We start from the raw sequence: 22,486 nt of genomic DNA on the forward strand, positions 1-22,486 counted from the left end.
CTCACCAAAATCACTAATGAGCTTGCTTCTCTAATCCTCAGCTTAATGGTACTTAGTGCCAAGATTAACCTCACTATCAACCCTAATGAAAGTAACTAACCCAAAATTAAAAGCCTAATATAAAGTTCTTAAAGGTTAATCAAGGGTTAATTAAGTAGGGTGTTACAACATGTGTGCCCTTATGTGCAATGGACTGAACAGCCCCTAGCCCAAAATTTTTGTGCATTTTTCTCAAGGGAATTATTGTCTTTTATCACTTGAACATAGCCTTCTCAATGCAGACTTAGTGGTGGATGAAATTGGTTCCTACAACCAAACCAAAAACCCAAAAACCGAATGCACCTAAACACTAGTTGGATGGAAATCGAATGCCTTGCATTTTTGTTTGATTTTCTTCTCTCAAATGACCCATTTCCTCACGCCTCCTCCATCACCATACAATTCCCAAGAGACCCTCAAATGTATTATGGGAAATTGACCAAAATTTTCCCCACAAAAAAATACACAAAACAGATGGCATCAAACGACCACCACTCAGCAACACCCTTCCCTTCACCCATTTCCTTTAAGCTGCCACTTCATCATCATTTGGTAGTCAATCTCCCACCCCCCACCATCTAAAAGATCCTTCCAAGAGTGACTCATGACCTGCATAAAACATCCATGAAGAGAGGACAAGAGGGTGAGCAAGAATGATCAAAACTATCCAAGGATTTCAGCCTTGAACCCAACGGCTACTATGCTTGATGCCATAAACCTTTTTTCTTTTTCCTTTTTTTTTCCCATGAAATGATGAACCATGGCAGCACCTACACCCTTTCCTTGCATGGCACTACCTAAAAAGGAAGAAAGCATTTGATTTGGGTCACTATTTACCTGCACAAGGTGATGCAACCAAGTTGGAAATTCAAACCACCTTCACCACCGCCCACTCCACCCACTAACCATGGACTAAGGCCAATGTCCCCTCCCCTCTTGAAGCCTATCAAAACTCCCTTCAGTCCCTCATTTCTCCACACCTCATCTCCAAGCTTCTTGTTGAGATCTTGAAAGCTTCCCCTCCCTTAGTGAGCCATAGAGAGAAACCGGGTGAGGTCTTGAGTGTTTGTGGGAGTTTGTGAGAGTTCTTGTGTTGGGAGCTTTAGAGGGCCACAAAAATTGTATGTTTTCTTGCTCTAGATCTTAGTTTGCATGTTATGTTTTGCTTTTAAGTATTTAAGTGATATTTGGATGAGTTTAGAAAAGGTTACCATGCTTAAATCAAAATTGAGTTCATTAAGGTTGGATTAAGTGTTTAAATTGTTTTAAGTGAGAATTTTAGCTATGGTAGGTCTTAGCATATTTTCATATGATGTATTAATGTCTGAGAATGACCATTGAAGGTTTTCTTTTGACATTAGAAGCATGTCATGACAGTTTTAAATCTATATTGTGTTGCTCATCCAAGGATGCAGGGTTTGATTAAATTACGCTTACCTTATGAAGTTTTGGTTTATTTTACCTAGGCTTGAAATCTGAGCATTATAAACCTTCTGATTGGGACAACAAGGGAAATGCATGATTCAATTTCAATTTGGGAAACTTTTATTGATGAAAAAGATTAAAAGATATCATGCATGCTCAAGGACTAGTTTAATAGAAATTAAGGTTTTTAGCCATGATTAAATGTTGGGATAAACTTGTCACTTAAGATTAACCTTTTAACATGTCATTAAGGATTGTAGTAATTATTTGTAATTAAAGAAATTGAATATGCATTCATTCATAAGGATCAATGGTTGAAATTACACTTAGGCATCAACTAGAGTGCATGCCACGTATTCACTGCACTGTTTTAAATATTGTAATGTACCTGCCGGTACGGTTGGTATATGTCATTCCGGCCATTGGTATGGTACAGGTATTATATATATTTCGTACCGGCTCAAATATCAGCCTATATTTTGGCCCGTACCGGCCTTTATTTCGGCCTCTCATTTTCTTTTTCTTCTTTTCAAACTACAAGCTCATTTTTTTACCGACAATTCATACTAAGCTATTTATAATATATATATATATGTATTTATATATAGACTATTATTTTAGAATATAATTTATATATATAATTTATTCATATATTGACTATCTCGAAATGGTACAAGAAACGGTACCGGTACCGAAATATTTCGTTCCAGTGCTTTGACCGGTACAACGTTTGGTACAGTATTCAAAACTTTGATTTAGTGTATTTGGACTGGTTCCACTTTGATTTTTGAAATTCTAAAGGCATAGATGGTTTTAAAATATGGAAAATATGGGATTTATGAACTTTGGTTAAATTTAGGGCTTATTTGCAAATAGTAAAAAATAAAAGCCTTAGTATATACCTGTTTTTGTAAATACCCATTTTTGAAACCTTTTCATTATGAACATCTTCCATTGTAGTTCAAATCCTAACTTAATACAAGTTTGATTATCGTCGCTATGATGTTTTTCCAAACATAGGCAGTTTGTAAGTTGGTCTCTAACTTATACCTTGACAAGTTATTTATGATTTATTGATAGATGCCACATTCATGTTATAATTTTCATTTTGAGCATAAAACATCAGGTTATATGATACATTGAGTACATGACTACTTGCTTACATGACATGTGAAATTTTCAGCATTTTAACATATTGCAGATAAATATTATTTTCACATGAAATCTTGTTACATATGCACATGTCATAAACTACATTTTTCAAGCAAAGCATGAAAATAATTTTTGGCACGACCCCAAAGGTTATGGTGGAGAATTATCCTAATGGAACTCCTTTGTCCACTCTGGAGTGAGTAAAAATGGAGTGATAAACCCTGAGTTGACGAATCAACGTGCTTCAAATGGGTTCTTTTTAAAGAATGTTGGAGCAAAGTCAAAATGTATGATACTTAACGCTGGCGGGCGTATATGTTATGATGTTATGACGGTGTTATGTTATGTTACCAATACATTGAGAATGAGTATGCAGACAACGTAGTTTCAACATGAGTTGTACTATGGTCACTAGCACACAATGCATATAGGGAACTGGGATGATACCATACGCTATGATGTTAATGTTATGATTAAATGTGAATTGCTAACAATGATGAAACGTTATCATGAAATATATGTCTTTGACGGTTGAAGTGAGAAATGTTCATTGTAAGAAAATGTGTGTCAAGTTTTTGAAAATGTTGAGGAATCTGGATGGGAGACATATACTAATTTTTCAGCATTGCACTCATTTCATATTTATCATTCATCATGCATAATTTATCTTTGTGCACGTTGGTTGCTTAACTTACTGAGATTTTAAATGAATCTCATTCCTTGTGGACCCACTATCATTCCACTCAGAATGACAGAAATTGTGTTAGGATCCAACGAGGACGGACCAGATGGACCAGTGGATTCGATAGATTGAATAGGAGCCAGATCTCGACAAAAGATTGGACCTCATCTTGATGTTTATAGCTCTAACCCTTCGTGCTTTAGAACACATGAAGTAGTTGATTTAGCTATGGAGACTTATTATCAAGAATAATTGTACTAAAATTATGCTACCTTATGATTTGATGTTATGATGGTTATGAATGACATTGGGATGTTTTCGTTTATTCTAGTATAAGTTTTATTTAGTCACCCTTATTCCATTGCGGTTATTGCATACTATCAGATGCATTTATAGGATGCAGTGCGTATTAACTATCATGAATGGAGGCATGTAGCCTTGTGTTACATGTCCCTATGCTCCAAATCTCTGTTTCATTCCAAGCGAAGGTTGGGGATGTCACAACTTGTCACACATGTAGAAAGTTTCTAGATGAAAGCAATCATGAGACGCCTAGGGAAGACCATGGATCACTCTACCAATGCACCCATTCACCAACCACCCACAATTTCATGCCACTTGTCAAAACCATGTGAGTTCCAAGAAGATTGCATGAGGAAGTGGCGTGTAACATCCCGCCTAATTACCCATTAGGACCTTAGATTGAGCTTATTAGGCTATATTATATTTTTGGGCTTTATATTTTTTTTAGCATAAGATTTATTATTACTTATTTTGGGAGTTAGTTAGGTTTATTTTACCCATTAAACTATGGTACTTAGTATCATTAATGGTTAAGCTTAAGGGTTAAGAATGGGTGATTTTGAAAGCAAGCCCATTAGTGCTACACTTAGGGCCCTTAAACCTTTATACCATTATGGGCCAAGACTTAGAAGCCGTGAACCAAGCCGTATAAGAGCTTAAGCCTTTGTGGGTTAGCCTTAAAAAGGTTTCTCCCAAGTGTGAGGAAGGCATAAGGCCTTTTATGCATAACTTGGTGTTAGCTTTGACCCATGACCTATTTATATTAAGGCAAGCCTTTCAAGCCCTGTCTTTGTGGATTTTGAGGCCTCTCATGATCTTTTAAAATCTAGAACTAAGGCCTCCCATCAACTCACACCCAAAGCCCATAAACCATGCAACTCCCACTCATGGCCTTTTTAAAGCCCAACAAGGCCCAAAGCCTTGTCTTGCATTTTCAGCCTTCTATTGGAAGCCCACATATACCATACCATTGGTTTCCTCAAGCCCATAATGTGCCCCATGCTCCTAAGGAACTTCTTTGGACCTAATTAAGTTTTGAACTTGGGTTAAGGGCATTGATCAAACTCTACATGATTAGTAATTTCTAAACCATATTTTAAGCTTAATTTCTTTTTTAATTATCTCTCACATTTTTTACTTGAAATTTACTTGTTTTATTATTCAATTTCATCATTCTTAGAACAAATTAGAACCCTAGATAAATCTCCACACATGTCATTAAGGCTGATGACATGTTAAAACCCTAAATCCACAACTATCGCTTATGTGCAATGAACTGAACAACCCCTAGCCAAAAGTTTTTGTGCCTTTTTCTCAAGGGAATTATTGTCTTTTAGCACCTCAAAATACCATTCTCAAGGCAAACTTAGTGGTGGATGAAATTGGTTCCAAGAACAAAACCAAAAACCCCAAATGAAATGCACATGGCTGAGCCACCACCAAACGCCACCTCCCTTCTCTTCCAATCCCCACGAGCCCCTCTAGTCATCATGGTGAACCTTGACTCAAAGCCACCCCAAATAGAGCCAAAATCGATTGGCTTTTTCTGCAAAACACCACTTAGCAACCACTTTCATTTCACCCCCTTCTTTGAGCTGCACATACATCATCACATGGGAGCCAACCCTCCACCTTCTACCACCTTAAAAAGCCTTCAAGGAGTGTCATTGAACCTACTAAAACCAGCCATGGAGATAAGACAAAGGGATGCAACAAATAAATTGAGACTTTGCCTAGATTTTTCAAAACCTTACCTGACGACATCATGGCATGGTATCATGCCTTGTTTTTAATTTCTTTCTTTCTTCCTTCTACACCACAGTAGCCCTGCACCCATAGGGTCATTGTAGCACCTGACATGATGAGATCATGGTGATTTTAGGATACTATTCATGTTTGCACAAGGTGACACAAAGCTAGAAGCATGCACTCATCACCCCACCACCCACTCCACAAATCGCAAGACTCTCCTCCAGCCAAGGCCAGCTTCCCCCTCCCTTCTTGAGCACTGTAAAAAACCTCCACTCCCTCATTTCCTCCACACCTCTTCTCCAAGCTCCTCTTGAGTTCTTGAGAGGTCTTCTCCCCATAGAGGTCTTCTCCCATGTGTCTAATACCATTCACTATGTATGGCCAAGATCTTGCCAAGTGTCCAAATACAACTTCTCTAACCTAATTTGGATATTCTACACTGTGATTTTGAAAACACTGCACCGGATGCGTTTATCGAGATTAATATTCACTCCGAAGAGATGCATAATAAACTTAGTGCTGAAAAATCCTAAATATTCATATTAACCTATAGTGAAAATCGCTTACCGAAATTCAATCCCGAAGTGCCCCTAAAAATAATTTCATAATTTCAAACAACCGTTTCGTCCAAAATTATGAAAATTGACTATTGCGCCATAAAATCCTAAATAATCAACTGAGTCTAATATCGTAGACCAAAACACATTCTGACACTTCTAACTACATCAAATAATTAAACTCATATTTCTAGCATCACAGTGAGTGATAACACTGACTATGCTGACAGACTAAAACCTGCACGATTGGTCGATTCGTAAAAACTTATGGGGTTTTCACGAGATTCCTAAAATCAATAGAAATTCCACCAATGAATTTCTAGTGGGCTGTTATAGTACATGTTTTATAATGACCCCGAATGCTAGGACTGGGGAATGTCCTGGTGGAACTCATCTGTCCATTCAGGAGTGCTTAAATTGGAGTGGTAGCCCCTGGGTCGACAAAGTATCGTTAGTGGATATCAAATAGATTCTTATGGAAAGGATACCGAAGCAGGGTAGCACCTAAAGCTATGGATGCCTCACATGTGTTATATGCGATGAAGGTAAAATTGTGAACTGCCGCATAGTAAAGGATTATGACGTAGTCACCATGGTCAAGTGGGTCGTTGGGTGATCCAGTAACTAGTGGGGATCCAACGGTGCATAGGGGAGCTGTGATGTATCCAAACTACAAGTTACAATAAGTGAACAAGGTAATGAATTGAAGATATGTTATATGTATATTGTTCAATGTGCAAAAATGAAAAAACATTTTATTTAAAAGTTAAGTTGCATAAACCAAGTTTTGTGTCAAGTACATGTCCATGAATTCATTTCATGGTTTGCCTTTATATGCCTATGTTAAGTGTTGTATGTTGTCTGTTTACTTATAGAGATTTCTCAAAATCCCACCATAATAGTTTTCACTGCCATTCCCAACCTGGAATTGTAGAAATTGTTATGGGACAGGAGATGAATATGAGGAATCACAAGAGGCCAGCACCTTAGATAGTCAAGGAGGTCTCGAATAGTCCTGAGAGCTCGTCGGAGGCATCCATAGTGGAGAGGCTAAAAGTCACTGATTAGTTCATTAAAGAAGTGTTGCAGCTCTTTGAGGAGATAAGTTAGATAAATAACAAAGACAGGGCAAAATAGAGAAGGCCTTGTAGGGTTTTTGAGAGGGATCTTAAAAATTGTTGGGAAAAAAAAAAGATTTATGGTTTACTTTTTGGAGATCCCTATTGTTTTTGGGAGATTTCACAACATTATCTATTTTGAAGTAATTTGAATAAATGAAATATTTTGGGATAATTAGTTTTACAGTACCATGATATTTTACAAATTGCCCTAAATCTTACATAGATTTACATGAATTTTTGCTGCAATTTATTGCATACTGCTAGAATATAATAAGTGGATTGCATCTTGACTGTCATGTACAGGGGTATGTAGCCTTGAGTTACATGTCCCGACACTTCAGTTACCATCCAATCCCAAGCGGGAGTTGGGGGCGTCATAGATGAAAGTATCAAAGCAATTACGTCTCTGGGTAAACACACAAGTTGTCCTAAGGATACATTGTACCAGAAACTAGGTCTGAAATCTCATAATTATAGGCTTTAATCTTATATCTATAGGTTTCGATCTTTGTGGAAATGTGAACGGAAGTGAAATATGCAGTATGGACCATGAATTAAAGTGAAGAAGAGGTGGTTTCCCTACGAGAAAAAAGTTGACATGGTTAGTTTCGTACGTTTCAGAAGGAAAGAAGATCTATGGCGCGTGGTCGATGTGAAGAGACTTCTCCACGAATTAGAGATCAGGAGGCTAGGAACCCTCCATTGCAAGGAGGACAAGTAGTAGCGGAAACTATCTGCCAAATTTTGAAAGTGGTACAACACTAGATCGTGCAAGGGAAGAATGCTAGGCAAGAGTCGCCTAGAGGAGAAAACTGATGTCCATTCGAGAGATTTCTAGTATATAGATACCCAAACTTCATGGGTACAAAAGGAGCGCTAAGAGCCAGTAAATGGCTTATCGACTTAGAAAGAAATTTCGACATCAGTGGAAGTGAGGAGGAACAAAAGGTCTAGTATGCTGGTCACTTGCTTTAAGGAGAAGCCGGTATATGGTGGGACACGAAACGATAATTTTTGTCATACAAGTTGGGATTTATAGCTACTCTCACTTGGGAAAAGTTTAAGAAGGAATTTGACAGTCATTTCTTTCCAAAAATGGTGAAGCAGCAAAAGGCATTAGAATTCACAAATTTGACACAAGGCAATCTGACGGTGGAACAGATTTATGGAGCTAGGGAGATTCGCCCCTCATTTAATTGATACAGAGAAGATGTAGGCTAGGAAGTTTCAAGATAGGTTATAATCATGAATTCAAAATCAAGTTGCATGCCTGTGAATTTAGAACTTCCAAGAGTTGGTCAATGTTGCTACAATAGCAAAGGCAGAGCAATGGATTCTAATCTCCCAAGTCCACACAAACTGGAAAAAGAGGAATGCCTTACTCTCCTGGGAGGAACGTGGAAAAGAGAAAGGTCCCCACCACCATGGGTAAAGCAAAAGGTATAATGGTCAGGAACACAGTACCCATCACACCACCACCACACCAAAGGTGCAGATGAAGGCATAGCGGTGAATGCCAATTAATCACCGAAGCATACTTTAAATGTGGTCAAATTGGCCACTTGATTCGAGATTGTCCACGCAACATGCTTGGAGGAGTAGCAACACAGCTTGTACTCTGTTTGATTCCAGAGCATCATGATCTTTTGTGCCTTTTGGTTGTATGCAAATATGTGAATTGAATGCAGAACCTTTATCTCAAAAGGTTCTAATAGCTATTCCGGACAGGAAGATAGTTAGGCGCATGTGAGTAGTCAAGGATTGTCCATTGGAAGTCACAGGTTTAACCTTAACTGCTGACCTAATCGCTTTCCATCTAATGGAATTCAACTTAATCCCAGGGATGTATTGGATATCAAGGCATTACGCCAAGATAGACTGCCGAAGGAAGTAGGTGGTATTTGATTCTCCCACCAAAGATAGAATCTGTTACATGGGAGAAGCAATTAAGTTAGTTCCGTTGGTAGTAATGGCCAAATAAGTTAAGAAGAGTTTGATGGGAGGAGCTCCCGCTTAGCTTGTAGTTATGACTAGTACCATGAATGAGCCAAAAGTAGTCTAGGGAATTCCAATGATAGAAGATTTCCCTAAAACTTTTGCCGACGATTGCCTAGATTACCCCCAGACCGAGAAACAGAGTTTGTAAGCAACAATCCCAGTACACAAGGCACCTTACTGAAAGGCTCTAGCAGAATTGAAGGAATTAAAGGTTCAAATTGAGGAAATCCTGGAGAAAGTTTTTATTTGCCCTAGCTCATCTCCTTGGGGAGCACCAGTCCTATTCATGAAAAAGAAGGACGAGACTTTAAGAATGTGCATCGATTATCAGGAATCGAACGAAGTAAATGTCAAGAAAAAATATCCCTCGCCACAGATTGATGATCTATTGGATGAATTACACGAAGCTTCAGTATTTTCTAAGATAGATCTACGATCAAGATATCACCAGCTCAAGATCAAGGATCAAGATATACCTAAGACCGCCTTTCAAACTCGTTATGGACATTTTGAGTTCATAGTAATGCCTTTCAAACTGACTAATGCACCAACGATGTTTATGTATTTAATGAATTGAATTTTTAGCCAGTACTTGGACAGTTTTGTATTAATATCCATAGATGATATATTCCCCAAGTGACAAAGAACATAGGGAACATTTCAGGTTAGTATTGGAAACTTTGCAAGAACATTAGCTTTACGCCAAACTTAGTAAGTGTGAGTTCTGGCTTTGAGAGGTGAAGTTTTTGGGACATTTAATTTCTAGTAAAGAAGTAGCTATAGACCCTACCAAGATAGAACCTATAACAGAATGGCAAAGGCCGACCAATGCCCTCGAAATATGTAGTTTCCTAGGTTTGGCAGGATACTACCTAAGGTTTATGGAAGGATTTTCTAAACTCTCTGATCCATTAACGACATTGATGAAGAAGATGCAAAGTATATTTGGAGTGAGGATTGTCAGAAGAGTTTCTAAGAGCTAAAGAAGAGGTTAGCCACAACACCGGTATTGGCTTTACCTAAAGCTCATAAGCCTTATGTGATTTATAGTGATACCTCTAAGATGGGATTAGGATGTGTACTGATACACAAAGGACAATTCGTCGCTTATGCTTTGCGACAACTCAAAGATCATCAGAAGAATTATCCTACCCACAACTTATAATTAGCTACAATAGCCTTCGCATTGAAGATTTGGAGACGTTACTTGTATGCAGAAAAATGCGAAGTATATATGGATCATAAGAGTCTTAAGTATTTGTTTAGTCAGAAGAATTTGAACATGAGGTAGAGAAGATTGGTCAAAACGATTAGTGATTATCAGTGCAAGGGTAAGTATTATCCCGGGAAGGCTAATGTGGTAGTAGATGCCCTAAGCCGCAAGACTCAAACCGACTTGCCATCTGTATTGGCAAGAATGATGAACTTGTTGATCGAGAACCTGCCAAGGGATGCCATATTAGCAGCATCACAAGAGTTCATACCGTTGATTGAGGAAGAGATCTTCGAGGGCAATGAAAAGATCATAAACTTGAGAAACTTCAACAAAGGATTACAAGATCCGAAGGGCCACAGCATTCTACTATTAGAAAGAACGGGATGTCGTGTTATAAGGAGAGGAAGGTAATTCCTGCAATCCCAGAATTGAATGAAAAGGTTTTAAGGGAAGCTCATTGTACCCCTTGTACGGCTCATCCTGGTAGCATTAAGATATATCAGGATTTGAAAGATCAATTTTGGTGGGAAGGAATCATGAACAATGTAGTAGAATTCATAGCAAAAAGCTCTGTTTGCCAATTGATGAAGGCAGAACATCAAAGGCCAGCCGGAGAATTGCAGTCGTTGTCGATTCCAGAATGAAAATGGGAAGATGTGTCCATTGAATTCACTTGCCTTTGATAGAATTTGCTTAGAACAACAGTTTTCAGGCCACGAGAGAAAGTGTAACAGCCCGCCAGATCTTCATTGGTGGAATTTCTATAGGCTTTAGGAACCTTGTGGAAACACCGTAAGTTTTCACAATTCGACCAATCGCGTAGATTTAGTCTGTCAGCATAGCCAGAGTTATTACTCACTATGGTGCCAGAAGTGCGATTTTATTTATTTGATATAGTTAGAAGTGTCAATTTGAGTTATGACCTACGCCATTAAACTCAGTTGATTATTTTGGATTTTATGGCACAACAATCTCATTTTTAGTTTTCGAATGAAACGCTTGTTCAAAAATGCATTTTACTTATTTCGAAGCACTTCGGGATTGAATTTCAATAAATGAATTGCACAGTTAGGTTTGTATGATTATTTAAGATTTTATAGTGTAAAGTTTATGTTTCATTTTCTCGAAGTGAATAGTAACTTCTATAGTAGCATTTAGTGCAATGTTTTCAAAATCATAGTGTGGAATGTCCAAATTAGGTCAGAGAAGTTTTATTTGAACACTTGGCAAGATCTTAGACACACTTGGTGAGTAGTATTTGGACACTTGGCGCAAAGAGAAAGCATGAGTTGGATTATGAAGTAATAACGGTGCGAGATCATGTCACCTAAGCGAAACCCTATTCTTTTTTTTTTTTCATCTGATCAACCAATTTGTGCTAGAAAAAAAAGGGTTTCAACCCTAAATGGTTGGAATCCAATTTAAACACCAAAATCTTGGTTGAAAACCGAAACCCTAAACGGTTTTCCCAAACCCTAAAGTTGGCCTCCAAACCCTTTTGATCCAATTTCTAGCATTGTGTTTAATCACTTGATTAAATCACTTCAACATGCTATTAATTCCTCAAATTCATATTATGACATCACTGTCCAACCCTTTAAATTTTGAAATTTTGATTGGGTCAAGAAAAATTAGATTTGGGCTTGATAGAATCTTAAAACCTAACCAAACACTCTCTAAACCCCAAATTGAAGCCCACTTCTTTAACGCTCATTCAGGCCCATGAATTTTGGCCATGTTAGCAATGTTTCTAGAGGAATTTTCCACCCACCCATGGAAGATCAACCTCTGACCTCAACAGCTCCAAATAGTCCCTTGATGTGAGGGAAAAAGCCACCTCATCACACCCCTTCTATAAGGCAACAATAGCAGCCCACTCCCCCTCCATTATTCTTCCCTTTTTATGATCTAAGCATCATCCCTCATGGGTCATTCAAGCCCATACCTCACCCTCCAGAAGTCTAGATGCGTCCAAGGCACCCCTCCTTTCAGTTTGTCACTTCTCATCCCCGTTCTTAGAGAGAAACACTTAGTTATTTTCTGAGTTATTTTGTGTGGAACTCTTTAACCCTTTATAAGTATTTTTTTTTTGCCATGATTCCTTCAAAAAATTGATCACCTTTGAGTCTAGTTTTTGTGGATATATTAATTGTTTTATTTCGTGGTGATTTCGTCAGTAAAAAGTTGTTTTAACCAACAAAAGGTCATTCTGGGCGTTAAACTGACGAGTGTGTTATATTTTGGAGTTTTTTACCAAGCTAATGCGCATATCTTGGCTCAAAAATTTTATGGAGTATTTTTAACATGTTTTTTTTAATGTTAATTGAGGATTTGTTGCATGACTAAAGATTTTGATGAAAGATTTCCTTAGATCTAGGAACTTGAAAACTAGAAGTGGAAAAACAGTTTTTGTTTGAGAAAGTTTGAATATTTCGTGCTATAATCTTACTCCAAAGGTTTTGATATTTTTATTTGATGATCCTAAGCCTTTTATATGCATGTTAGGATATTGGTCTAAAGATATTTAGTATTAGTTTCAAGGATATGATTTTTCTATGCAAAAGGATTTTGGTTAGACCTAAGATTTGATGTTTCTGGGTTAGATCCATGCTTTTTGGTTTTTAGCCATGTGATTTTAAGTTTGATGGTTGGATCTTCTTTAGGACACATTTATAAACCATGTGATGTTTTAGTTTGAAAATCTATTCTTTTGAACCATAGATCAAGAGATTGATCAAAACCAATTAAGAAAAATTTTCTATTTTTGGACTAAGTGTAGAACTGAAAACTCCAAGTGTTGTTTTGAGATTTTTGATGACTTTTATTTGATGATTTAAAGCATGGTTGATCTTAGGATGATGTTATGAATATGTTAGGAATAAGATTTTAATTATTTTCAAATTCTTAGAAATGTTTCGAATAAGGTAAAAACTTGTGATTGAAAGGGTTTGTTTTTGGTAAAAAAAATTAAATCTTTTTACTAAAAAGTTTGGTGGTGCTGACTGGCATTTCTTTTAGTGGATGTTTAAGTATGTTTTTAAACTTAGGATAGGAAGATCTTTGTTGCAAAAAGTTGGTTTGATCATTAGTTTTGAAATTAAGAGAATTGCAACAAAAATCAAGAGAAAAAGCCTATGCATGTTTTGGCCTCTATAGAGTTTTCATAATTGTGTTTAGTTTTAAATTTTTCTAATTCGATATTTGATTTTAGGACAAAATTTACTTGAGGTATGTAAATTTTCGTGATGTTTGGAGTTAGGATGCAAAATCTTTAAGTATAAGATGGTCATTTTCCCACATGTAAATGGTAATTTTACTCTTAGTTAATATTTTTCATATTTCTAATTGTTTGTGATTAAGTTCAAACTTTTATAAATCACTACTTTCAGTTCCTCGTGATCGTGCTTGTGTTTTTGCTTAACAATGGGAAGACTGAGGTAAGTTAGTTTTAAACTTACTATCAAATTAACGTGTATGGGTGACAAGTAAAGGAACTATTGTGTATGATGTATGTTATCTTATGTGTTATGCCAAGTCATTACATATTCATCTACCACACAGAATGTTTTGTCATGAGTTATGCATCTGTTACGCAAGATATTCTGTCATGTTTTACTATACATTACAAGTACGTCTTTTTAAGTATGCCATATGTTATATGTATGTCATGTCATGTAATGTTCACTGTTGCAAGTATGCCATGTTAAGTATGAGGTATGTTTAGGATACTCATGATGTACTCACTATGATTGTCTGAACATCTCCATTTTTAATTCACGTGAAGTACTTCTAGCGATGGAATCATTTTGGTATAATCATTTTGATTGCTAGGTTACGTGTTTTAAAATACTCATGATGGAATCATTCTGATTGTCTAAGTATCTCTAACGGAATATGTTGGGCGAAATCATTCTAATTGTTCTCTATTCCTGATGAAACGATTGGCGAAATCGTTTTGATTGTAAGAATTCAAGTCCAAGTTCATGTTAAGTAAAGAAGTTAGTTCAAGTTCATGTAAAGTTATTTCAGCTCAAGTTCAAGTTCAAGTTCAAGTCAAGTTAAGTTTCAGTTTCAGTTCAAGTTTAAGTTCATGTCAAGTTAAGTTTTAGTTCAAGTCCAACTTCATGTTGAGTAAAGTTTCAGAACAAGTTCATGTCAAGTCGAGTCTAAGATTAAATCCAGTTCAGTTTAAGCAAGTCAAGTTCAGTTCACACTTCAATTTAACTTATGTCAGTTATGTTATGTTGTATGTCAAGTTATGCTATGATTACTTATGAGTTTGATTATGCATTCATGCTTTTACTGCCATGCATGCATCATTAACCTGTGTTGAGATTTTCTGTTAACTTGCTGAGATCTGTAATCAAATTTCATTGTGGTAGTCTCAACTATCATTCTCCCTGAATGGTAAATCTTGTTACATGACTCAAAGGAGAACCGGGATTCGACCAACTCGACACGGTTGGCTGAGCGATAGTGCGATGTCAATGTTAATACAGTAGTTAACTTAAATTAGTACTTGTACTATGGAGTTACATCACCAGTACTATTTTGATCATAGCCATTTTAGACTAGCGTTATAATCTCAGTTGTTTAGTATGTCCTTTTGCATGAAATATGTTTTAAGTATTTGATATATTTTCAGTTTGGTGCATAGTATTGCGAAAGAAAAAAAATTATCCGCTGCAACTATTGTATAATGCTAGATGCATGTTAGGAACATTGCATTTTTAATTGTCATGAACAGGGACAGGTAACCTTTTATTGCATGTCTTGACACTTTAGATGTTCGTTAGATCTCAAGCAGAATCTAGGAGCATCACAGAAAGTGTAGGTCCCTGTTGTATTGGGACGAAGTCAGAGAAAAGAAGATACTAGGGCCTGAATACTTAAGTTTGGAAGCAAGTTGCATTAATCAGAGAAGGGATGCAAGCGTCTCAAAATCAACTTTTAAGTTATGTCGATAACCGACAAACAAATCTGGAGTTTGCTATAGGAGATTGGGTATATGTTAAGATTTCATCAATGAAGGGATTTGTATGGTTTGGCAAAAGAGGAAAATTGAGTCCCCGATATGTAGGACCATACGAAGTCATAGAAATAATTGGTACTGTGGCATACCGATTGGATTTACCAACTAAAATGCAAGGTGTGCATGATGTGTTTCATGTATCATCTCTAAAGAAGAGCTTCGGAGAAAAACAATCAGTAGTGATGGAGCCTGACAGTACCCGACTTCAGCCTAACCTAAAATACAAGGAATGGCCTATACATATTGTGGATAGTAAAGACCAAGAATTAAGGAATCGGAAGATATCCCTAGTAAAAGTGCTTTGGAATAATCCATACTTTCAAGAAGCAACCTGGAAAAGAGAAGACTCAATGAGGATTAAATACCCTCATTTGTTTGTATCTTAGATTTAAGAGTTTGATAAGGATTTGTGTTTGACTGATTGTATTTGGTATGATTGGATTTAAATTCTTGTTTGTTTTTCTAATTTTTTCATTGTTAGTAACATTGTATGCGCCTACCATACCCTTGAAACAGCATGGCATGACCTAGACAAACCACACGTATGTTTGCATCGTTAGTAGCTCAAATTAGAGAACGATAAGAATGTAGTCGCAGAAACTAACACGAGAGAAGAGACAAAATGATGGCTGCTCACTGGCAACAAATGGAAAAGTTTGAGCATCATCACACTCATGTGATGGATGTGGATTTTTGAGAAAATATTTTCCTACGATGGGCGTTACTGCATGAAAAGTGTCAACCCCCACATGTATGGAAGGACATCGAGAGAATGCGTTTACTCAGGCTCAACCAAGAAGCAGAAACCAGTCGCGTTGCAGAAGCTTGTGCCAGTAACTATATGCCTTTTGAGACCCTCTATGGATCGTATTTGTTTCTATGACGATGGTCAACACATAAAAGACGCTAAGCTCGAAATAGAGCATGAGCTCAACTAGAATGCAAGTAAATATGTATTACGATTATGATCTAAATGTGATATTCTACTTGTCGCAAGATTCGGTGACAGGAGAAAAGAATGAAGTACCATCCCCGTCATTATCTGAGGATTCCATGACAACTGTAATATAATCGAGTAAGCTCTTGTTGCAAGTTGTTCTCAGTCTATGGTTACGGTGTTGATTTTGAGGACAAAATCTTTTCCTAAGAGGGGAGGATGTGATAACTCAAACCTAGCCAAGTCTTCGTCTATATTTCGTTGCCAGTTTATGTTTAATATTTTGGCCATGCAAGATGTGTAGAGTACTTAGAAACCTTCGACCTTATTTGGTTCTAATGCATTAGACATCTAAGCCCATCAGATAGGCACAGCAAGGTCTTAGGAATTCAGACAGCCCATTGGGCTAAAACCTAAAACCATAAAGGAACAAGGGGCACGCCCAACACATCCAACCTTTAGGCCACTTGTCACACATTTAAGGCCCAGTGAATCTAGACATGATTGTGGGAAAAAAGGGTGAAAGACAAAGGGTTTCGGTAACCCAAAAGTCGTAGCACTCCTACCATGGAAAAGGCCACTTAATTTGACGCTTGTGACACGTGTAGAAGGTTTCTAGAAGAAATAAATCATGAGGTGCCTAGGGAAGACCATGGATCACTCGACCAATGCACCCACTCACCAACCACCTGCGTTTTCATGCCACTTATCAAAGTCATGTGAGTTCCAAGAAGATTGCATAGGGAAGGGTTCATTTGGGACCTCAAGAGGCTAAGGCATGTTTCACTAAGGAGATTAGGGTTTTGGTTTCAAGAAGGGCTTCATGCCTACCCAAGGGTTCCAACTACTTTTTTGCCAAGTGTCATTCATGCATGGGACTTTCTAGAAGATGGCTATGATTGGAATTAGAAGAGGCACATGGGACAAAGCAAAACCCTAGTACCTAGGTTTCAACCACCACACCACTCTCCCTCACACACGCCACCTGTCATTCCATTGGGTGGAGCTTAAGGGTCTACATAAGTGGTAGCCCAAGGGCCAGCACCCAAAGGAGACACACACCAAGGGGACACTCTGCCCATTTGATTTTCAGATTATCTCTCTCTCTTTCTCTCACCTTGGGAAGAAGCTCACATCTTCACTTTCTCATTGTTTCTCACCAACCAAACACCGTGTATGTATCATCCACCTTCATCTAACCGACTACACGAGTGAAGAAAGAAGTCGTGAATCCACCCAAGGAGAAGAAGCAAGCACGGTAAGAACCACTAGACCAATTTATCCACACACACACGCACAACCACTTAGAGTGAAAAGGGTGATGAAAGGGTTCGAATCCGTGTGTTCATCTGCACAAACACATTTGGGAAAGACTAGGCTTTTTCCTCAGGAAGAAGACTGAACCACCACTAGCATATACACATGAGCAAGAAACCTTTGAAGGGAAGAAAGACCACAACCACTATTTTTAGTTTGAACTAGGGCTCTATTCTTTATAGAGTTTCGGCCTTAAGGATCAAGTTCGAATGCATGGAGAGCCCTTCTAGCCATATAATGGATTTCATAATCCATGAGGGAGTAAACTAGGCATGACACACTCACACATGTACCTACTCGGATTAGGGTTTTTTGTTACGACATGTTTTTATGAGTCTCAAATGATCTGGATATGTATATATATGCTTGGGTTTAAACATTGTTCTTCCTCTTTGGTATGTGTTGAATATTATTGCCTATGTTTGTAAATTGAATATTCTAATGTTCTAATATTTTCAAGCCATAACCTGAGATGTTCAATATTTGACTATATGATTACATGACTCACGGTATTTACATGTTCTATGGTCGATGAAAAGAAAAGTGTTATCAGTTTCATGTAACATGCATTTGGGTTGTATATTGTTTTCAAATAAAAGAGTTTATACATGTTTTATAATGACCTCAAATGCTAGGATGGGAGAATGTCCTAGTGAAACTCATTTGTCCACTCAGGAGTGCTTAAATTGGAGTGGTAGCCCCTAGGTCTACAAAGTATCGTCAGTGGACCTCGAATGGATCCTTGTGGAAAGAATATCAGAGCGGGGTAGAACCTAAAGTTAGTGGTGCCTCACATTTGTTGTATGCGGTGAAGGCGAAATTGTGAACTGCCGCATAGTTAAGGATTATGACATAGTCACCATGACTAAGTAGACCCTTGGATGATGCGGCAACTAGCAGGGAACCAATGGTGCATAAGGGAGCCGTGAGGTATCCAAACTACATGTTATAAGAAGTAAACAAGGTAATCAATTAAAGATATGCTATATGTATATTGTTCAATGTGCAAAAATGACAAGATGTTTTATTTAAAAGTTAAGTTGCATAAACCAAGTTGTGTCAAGTACATGTCCATGCATTCATTTCATGGTTTACCTTTATATGCCTATGTTATCTGTTCTATGTTGTCTACTTACTTATTGAGATTTCTCAAAATCTCATAGTCGTGGTTTCCACTACTATTCTCAACTTGGAATGGTAGAAATTGTTACAGGTCAGGAGACCGAATATAGGGAAGCACAAGAGGCAATCACCCCGGATAGTCAAGGAGGTCCCGAAAAGCCCTAAGAGCTCGTTGGAGTCATCCATAGTGGAGGAACTAGAAGCCGCTGATTAGTACATTACGTAAGTGCTACAACTCTTTGAGGAGCTAAGAAAGATAATTAACAAAGACAAGGCAAAATAGAGAAGGCCTTTTAGGGCTTTTGAGAGGGATCTTAGAAATTGTAGTAAAAAAAAGAAAGAAAATATTTATGGTTTACTTTTTGGAGATCCCGATTGTTTTTGGGAGATTTCACAACATTATATATTTTGAAGTAATTTGAACAAATGAAACCTTTTCGAAAATTATAGTACCATGATATTTTACAAATTGTTTGAAATCTTACTTTGATTTACATGAATTCCCGTTACGATTTATTGCATACTGCTAAAATATAATAGGTGCATTGCATCTTAACTGTTAGGTATAGAGGTATGTGGCCTTGAGCTACATATCCTGATACTTCAGCCATGGTCCAATCCCAAGCCGGGGCTGTAGGCGTCACATATGGGATTGTGATACCTCATATAATAAGGATAAGGGTAGGTGGTGTATGGGATCCTACATTGTTTGAGAATGAGAAGTTCTTGCTCTTTATAAGGTTCAATGGAGATCCAATTATATCATTAACTAGTCCTTTTAGAGTACAAGTCATGTGATTTGGGTCTTCTATTAAGGCATTACAATGGTATCAGACTCTGTCCCAACCAAAAATGTGGGGCTTGAGTCGTGCCACCTACAATGGACTAGCTCGAGAGACCATCGAGAATTTAGAAGGGAGAGATTGTGATACCCCATATGATAAGGATAAGGGTAGGTTTCTAACGAGCCTCCAATTGTATCATTGACTTGTCTTTATGGAGTATAGGCCATATGGTTTGGGTCTTCCATTGCGGTATTACATCCTCTCACCATCCATTTTCATGGCATCAAATGATTAGATGATCAATAATTTTCTAATCATTTTTTTTTTTTTTGAAAAAGGAGGACGGCACCTCCATTTATTAATAATCCTAACTCAGGCGGAGGAATTACCATAAATACATCAATAATCCAACATTAAAATGACGCCTAACTTCTAACGTACAGAATACCCAATCTATTCGTACGTAAAAGTCCCCTAAGTCTACCCAGACCAAACTCTTCTCCAAAGAAATCCCAAGACCCGCCATTAGCCCCATGTTTAGCTAAATATCTGCTACCGTATTAGCTTCCCTATACACATGTTTAAACTGAATGTACAAAGAAGAAATAATAGCTTGGGCTTCTTCTAAAAAATCCCACAAATACCAATATTTACACGTCCCCGAAATAAACCAACCCACCACAACACTTGAATCCGAATCCACCAAAACATCCCTCAAACTCAACTGATGACAAAGATGAACACCATCAATAAATGCTCGACATTCAGCAATAGTATTTGTAGCCTGACCATAACAATGGACAAAACCCCCCAAGAACATGTCCCTACTCATTCTGGACGATGCCCCCCCCCCCCCCCCCCCGAGGCAGCCATCCCTAGATTTTTGAGTGAGCCACCATCAACACTGAGTTTAGCAAAGCCCCCTGCTGGTATAGACGAAGCAATCAACTTCTGCACCTTTATTGTAATCGGCACAACTGGACAATTTAATTCCCTCCACACGCTCAAGTCATGTGCCCCCACAGCTTTGAACATCCTCATGGAGCCCGAAATATCCATAATAAAACCTTTTACCATCTGAATAATTCCCTTCCAATCATATTTAACATTTTCCATGCATGCCGCACAACGAGCTCTCCAAAGGGACCAAGTACTAAGAATAGGAATCATACCACGAAGACAACGAACTTAAGAGGAAAGGGAAGCCCGACACCGCCATACATTTAATACACCAGCCACACTCGTGTTTGTGGTAGTTGAATGCCAAAAATTGCTGCAAAAAAATCCCAAACCTTCCTTGGCCCCTCCCCATCACAAAGCACATGATCCAATGACTCATGCTTGTTAGAATCACAACAATGGCACTTAGAAACAATAGGGATACCAAGCTATTTAATAATTTCATCTGCCATAATAGCATTTTGACGTGCCCACCAACACAAAAAGGACATCTATTTAGGAACATGAACCTGCCATAGCCACTACTTCCAAGGACAAACACTACTATGGGAACGAATAAGTTGCCAAGCCGACTTTATAGCAAAAACCCCATCCACTGTGTGCTTCCAAACCAAAACATCATCCCCCCTGGAACATGCACCCTTGATTGAATGATTTTTTGAACCATTTCCTCATCAACAAGTTGTCAAAGCCAATCAAAATTCCATTCCCCTCCCCCCCCCCAAAAAAATTATGAACCTATAACTTGGAATCCCCCACTATAGGTAAGTAATCCACAATAGGCCCATCACCTAGCCAATTATCATACCAAAATTCAAAGAACCCTCTCAGACAAGCCATCTCGAATGCCTTAACATCAAGGGCAACACTTGTAAAACTCCTTTCCAAAAGCACCGCCAAAATTGAGGCAACATGCTCATTCCCCACATATTTTTTCTTGAAAAATTCTGACCAAAGATATCCACCCATAAGTAGCTTCCAAGCAAATTTCATGAACAAAGATTGTCAAAGCTCAGAAAGATCCCGAATCCCTAAACCTCATTCCTTAACCAGCAAACAAATACGACGCCAGGAAACCCATTTCCGTTCCTTGGTGATCAGCTTTTAATTTCGACTTCCAAGCGTAGAAGCTGTCAAAGTAATACAAGGGTAAATTCCAAGATCGAATTTACAGGGACAATAGGAATTAAGCAGATATTTCATAATCGCAAGACAACATATTACCGTTTGTGGTGACAATAAATTTTGAAAGGACAAGAAAACATTAAACTAAATGATCTAGCAATGAACAAAAAAAATAAGAAATGAGAAATAAATTCCAAAGGTTAACCACTAACTATATCGACACCAAAATAGAGCTATTTACTAAGGGAGTGTGGATTGAATTAAGAGTGAAATTGTTGGCTGTTCTGGAAGTTCGAGCACGAGTAAAGCTGAAAATAATTGTGAATCTATTTTTCTAAAATTACTAAGAATCAAGATATTTAAATGAAATGTATAGAAGTTGATTTAAACTTGTAAGAAGCAATAAAACGAACACTTGGGATGCAATTTTCGCCCAATGATTTGGTCATGGATTTACTTCTCTTTTTATCTTCTCTCAACCATTCTCTCATTCCTAGAAATCATGGTCGGATGATATAGCAATGAACCACAACTTTTTTAGTATAATAAAACTACTTGACAGATTATCTCACAACTGAAAAACAGTGAAAGAAAACTATCAAAGTCTTGTTACTTGGTCAAGTATCAATTGTGCCTTTACGTCTACAATTGAGCTAAACCAAGAACAAAGAACTTCAATCCTTTCTAAATGCAAATTGAAAAGTAATCCAACAAGTTAATCATCAAAATCACAAAATATCAAAGAAAATCCAACCCCAAACAGTCATGGGTTACTCCTTGAATCCCAAGTTAAAAATCTAGCATATCATCTCTAGATTAGCAAAATGCCCAAAAGGATTAAATTCTAACATCTATATCTACTACTCTAAATGAAAATTGTTGGAATAAAAAATAAATTGTTGTAGCCGAAAATTCCCCCAAGTAAAAGCGAAAAAAAACCGAAGAAGCAGAAGAGGAGACGGC

General features: G+C 37.6%; 1 long non-coding RNA gene across 1 annotated transcript in view; it reads right to left on the bottom strand.

The window, feature by feature from the left end:
- Positions 1-356: 356 nt before the first annotated feature.
- Positions 357-22,486, bottom strand: part of LOC121236406 — a 46,123-nt gene continuing 23,993 nt past the window's right edge. The window contains exon 2 of the long non-coding RNA XR_005934754.1: positions 357-648. This is a non-coding gene — a long non-coding RNA (uncharacterized LOC121236406). The remainder of the gene's footprint in view (positions 649-22,486) is intronic.

The sequence above is a fragment of the Juglans microcarpa x Juglans regia genome, chromosome 6S, assembly GCF_004785595.1.
Source record: "Juglans microcarpa x Juglans regia isolate MS1-56 chromosome 6S, Jm3101_v1.0, whole genome shotgun sequence".
Taxonomy (NCBI): Eukaryota; Viridiplantae; Streptophyta; class Magnoliopsida; order Fagales; family Juglandaceae; genus Juglans; species Juglans microcarpa x Juglans regia.